Here is a 4,802-nt window from a genome sequence, read left to right as displayed (position 1 = left end):
TTAACTGAATTCTTGCATATATGTGATACTGTTAAGACTAATGGAGTAGATCCTGAAGTCTACAGGCTCATGCTTTTCCCTTTTGCTGTAAGAGACAGAGCTAGATTATGGTTGGATTCTCAACCCAAAGATAGCCTGAACTCTTGGGATAAGCTAGTCACGGCTTTCTTAGCCAAGTACTTTCCTCCTCAAAAGCTGAGCAAGCTTAGAGCGGATGTTCAAACCTTCAGACAGAAAGAAGGTGAATCCCTCTATGAAGCTTGGGAAAGATACAAACAGTTGACCAAAAAGTGTCCTTCTGACATGCTTTCAGAATGGACCATGCTGGATATATTCTATGATGGTTTATCTGAGTTATCAAAGATGTCATTGGATACTTCTGCAGGTGGATCCATTCACCTAAAGAAAACGCCTGCAGAAGCTCAAGAACTCATTGACATGGTTGCTAATAACCAGTTCATGTACACTTCTAAAAGGAATCCTGTGAGTAATGGGACGCCTATAAAGAAGGGAGTTCTTGAGGTTGATACTCTGAATGCCATATTGGCTCAGAATAAAATATTGACTCAGCAAGTCAATATGATTTCTCAGAGTCTGCATGGAATGCAAGCTGCATCCAACAGTACTCAAGAGGCATCTTCTGAAGAAGAAGCCTATGATCCTGAGAACCCTGCAATAGCAGAGGTGAACTACTTAGGTGAACCTTATGGAAACACCTATAACTCAACATGGAGAAATCATCCAAATTTCTCATGGAAGGATCAAAAGCCCCAACAAGGCTTTAATAATGGTGGAAGAAACAGGTTTAGCAATAGCAAACCTTTTCCATCATCAACTCAGCAACAGACAGAGAACTCTGAACAAAATGCTTCTAATTTAGCAAATCTAGTCTCTGATCTATCTAAGGCCACTGTAAGTTTCATGAATGAAACAAGGTCTTCCATTAGAAATCTGGAAGCACAAGTGGGCCAGCTGAGTAAAAGGATCACTGAAATCCCTCCTAGTACTCTCCCAAGCAATACAGAAGAGAATCCAAAAGGAGAGTGCAAGGCCATTGACATAAGCGCCATGGCCGAACCTGTGAGGAGAGGAGAGGACGTGAATCCCAAGGAGGAAGACCTCCTGGGACGTCCAGTGATCAATAAGGAGCTTCCCTCTGAGGAACCAAAGGACTCTGAGGCTCATCTAGAGACCATAGAGATTCCATTGAACCTCCTTATGCCCTTCATGAGCTCTGATGAGTATTCCTCTTCTGAAGAGAATGAGGATGTTACTGAAGAGCAAACTGCCAAGTTTCTTGGTGCAATCATGAAGCTGAATGCCAAACTATTTGGCATTGATACTTGGGAAGTTGAACCTCCCTTGTTCATCAATGAACTAAGTGATCTGGATCAACTGACATTGCCTCAGAAGAAACAGGATCCTGGAAAGTTCATAATACCCTGTACCATAGGCACCATGATCTTTAAGGCTCTATGTGACCTTGGTTCAGGAATAAACCTCATGCCCCTCTCTGTAATAGAGAAACTGGGAATCTATGGGGTGCAAGCTGCTAAAATCTCACTAGAGATGGCAGACAGCTCAAGAAAATAGGCTTATGGACAAGTAGAAGATGTATTAGTAAAGGTTGAGGGCCTTTACATACCTACTGATTTCATAGTCCTGGATACTGGAAAGGAAGAGGATGAATCCATCATCCTAGGAAGACCTTTCCTGGCCACAGCAAGAGCTGTGATTGATGTTGACAGAGGTGAAATATTCCTTCAATGGAATGAGGACTCCCTTGTATTTAAAACTCAAGGATCTCCCTCTGCAACCATGGAGAGGAAGCAGAAAAAGCTTCTCTCCAAGCAGAGTCAACCAGAGCCCCCACAGTCAAACTCTAAGTTTGGTGTTGGGAGGCCACAACCAAACTCTAAGTTTGATGTTGAACTCCCATATCCAAACTCTAAGTTTGGTGTTGGAGAGTCTCAACAAAGCTCTGCACATCTGTGAGGCTCCATGAGAGCCCACTGTCAAGCTATTGACATTAAAGAAAGCGCTTGTTGGGAGGCAACCCAATGTTTATTTATCTAACCCTATCATTCTTGTTTTTCATGTTTTCTTAGGTTCATGATCATGTGGAGTCACAAAATAAATATAAAAATTGAAAACGGAATCAAAAACAGCAGAAGAAAAATCACACCCTGGAGGAGCATCTGTCTGGCGTTCAAACGCCAGAACAGAGCATAGTTCTGGCGCTGAACGCCCAGAATGGGAGCATCCTGGCGCTGAACGCCCAGAACAAGCATGGTTCTGGCGTTCAACGCCAGAAATGGCAGCAAAGGGGCGTTGAACGCCCAAAATGGGCACCAGCCTGGCGCTGAACGCCCAGAGCTGTGTGCAAGGGCATTTTGCATGCCTAAATTGGTGCAGGGATGTAAATGCCTTGACACCTCAAGATCTGTGGACCTCACAGGATCACCTCAGAATCTGTGGACCCCACAAGATCCCCACCTACCTTCACTCACTCTCTTCTCTCTTCTCAATCATCCTCTATTCCCAATAAACACTCATCCCTTCTGTCTTCCATTTACCACTCACACCCATACACCCACTTACCTTCAAAAATTCAACATCTCTTCCATATCCTTAGAGTATCTGTTTCAAATATCCATATTGCCATCCATCTCCTCCATATCCTCTTCTTCTTCTATTCTTTCTTCTTTTGCTCGAGGGCGAGCAACATTCTAAGTTTGGTGTGGTAAAAGCATAGCTTTTTTGTTTTTTCCATAACCATTGATGGCACCTAAGGCCAGAGAAACCTCTAGAAAGAGGAAAGGGAAGACAAAAGCTTCCATCAAGGGTCTATAGCTCAGTGGTAGAACATTTGACTGCAAATCAAGAGATCCCTGAGATACCTCAGGGGATACATTTTCTTCCACACAATTATTGGAAGCAACTAAGGGTGGAACATCAAGAGCACTCCATCATCCTTCATGAAATCAGAGAAGATCTAAAAGCAATGAAGGAGGAGCAACAAAGACAAGGAAGAGACATAGAAGAGCTCAAGGACATCATTGGTTCCTCAAAAAGGAAACGCCACCATCACTAAGGTGGATTCATTCCTTGTTCTTCTTTCTTCTGTTTTTCGTTTTCTATGTTATGTGCTTATCTGTGTTTGTGTCTTCATTACATGATCATTAGTAGTTAGTAACTATGTCTTAAAGTTATAAATGTCCTATGAATCCATCACCTCTCTTAAATGAAAAATGTTTTAAATCAAAAGAACAAGAAGTACATGAGTTTCGAATTTATCCTTGAACTTAGTTCAATTATATTGATGTGGTGCCAATGCTTCTTGTTTTCTGAATGAATGCTTGAACAGTGCATATGTATTTTGAAGTTGTTGTTTAAGAATGTTAAATATGTTGGCTCTTGAAAGAATGATGACTAGGAGACATGTTATTTGATAATCTGAAAAATCATAAAAATGATTCTTGAAGCAAGAAAAAGCAGCAAAGAACAAAGCTTGCAGAAAAAAAAAAATAGGCGAAAAAAAAAATAGAAAGAAAAAGAAAAAAGCAAGCAGAAAAAGCCAATAACCCTTAAAACCAAAAGGCAAGGGCAAATAAAAAGGATCCCAAGGCTTTGAGCATCAGTGGATAGGAGGGCCTAAAGGAATAAAATCCTGGTCTAAGCGGCTAACCCAAGCTGTCCCTAACCATGTGCTTGTGGCGTGTAGGTGTCAAGTGAAAACTTGAGACTGAGCGGTTAAAGTCAAGGTCCAAAGCAAAAGAAGAGTGTGCTTAAGAACCCTGGACACCTCCAATTGGGGACTTTAGCAAAGCTGAGTCACAATCTGAAAAGGTTCACCCAATTATGTGTCTGTAGCATTTATGTATCCGGTGGTAATACTGGAAAACAAAGTGCTTAGGGCCACGGCCAAGACTCATAAAGAAGCTGTGTTCAAGAATCATCATACTGAACTAGGAGAGTCAATAACACTATTCGAAATCTGAAGTTCCTATAGATGCCAATCATTCTAAACTTCAATGGATAAAGTGAGATGCCAAAACTATTCAAGAGGCAAAAAGCTATAAGTCCCGCTCATATGATTGAAGCTCTGTTTCACTGATAGTTTGGAATTTATAGTATATTCTCTTCTTTTTATCCTATTTGATTTTTAGTTGCTTGGGGACAAGCAACAATTTAAGTTTGGTGTTGTGATGAGCGGATAATTTATACGCTTTTTGACATTATTTTTAGTATGTTTTTAGTAGGATCTAGTTACTTTTAGGGATGTTTTCATTAGTTTTTATGTTAAATTCACATTTCTGGACTTTACTATGAGTTTGTGTGTTTTTCTGTGATTTCAGGTATTTTCTGGCTGAAATTGAGGGACTTGAGCAGAAATCAGATTCAGAGGTTGAAAAAGGACTGCTGATGCTGTTGGATTCTGACCTCCCTGCACTCAAAGTGAATTTTCTGGAGCTACAGAACTCGAAATGGCGCGCTTCCAATTGCGTTGGCAAGTAGACATCCAGGGCTTTCCAGAAATATATAATAGTCCATACTTTGGCCAAGAATAGACGACGTAAACTGGCGTTCAACGCCAGCTTTCTACCCAAATCTGGCGTCCAGCGCCAGAAAAGGAGCCAAAACCAGAGTTGAACGCCCAAACTGGCACAGAAACTGGCGTTCAACTCCACAAATGGCCTCTGCATGTGCAACACTCAGGCTCAGCCCAAACACACACCAAGTGGGCCCCGGAAGTGGATTTATGCATCAATTACTTACTCATGTAAACCCTAGTGACTAGT

General features: G+C 41.4%; 1 non-coding gene across 1 annotated transcript; it reads right to left on the bottom strand.

The window, feature by feature from the left end:
* Positions 1-201: 201 nt before the first annotated feature.
* On the bottom strand, positions 202-309 carry LOC148561347 (small nucleolar RNA R71). The gene has a single exon (XR_015887943.1). It is a non-coding gene; the product is annotated as a small nucleolar RNA R71 (small nucleolar RNA).
* Between the last annotated feature and the right edge of the window lie 4,493 nt (positions 310-4,802).

This window comes from Arachis ipaensis, chromosome B6 (genome assembly GCF_059453495.1).
Source record: "Arachis ipaensis isolate K30076 ecotype BB chromosome B6, ASM5945349v1, whole genome shotgun sequence".
Taxonomy (NCBI): Eukaryota; Viridiplantae; Streptophyta; class Magnoliopsida; order Fabales; family Fabaceae; genus Arachis; species Arachis ipaensis.
This window is presented reverse-complemented; position numbering and strand designations above follow the sequence as displayed.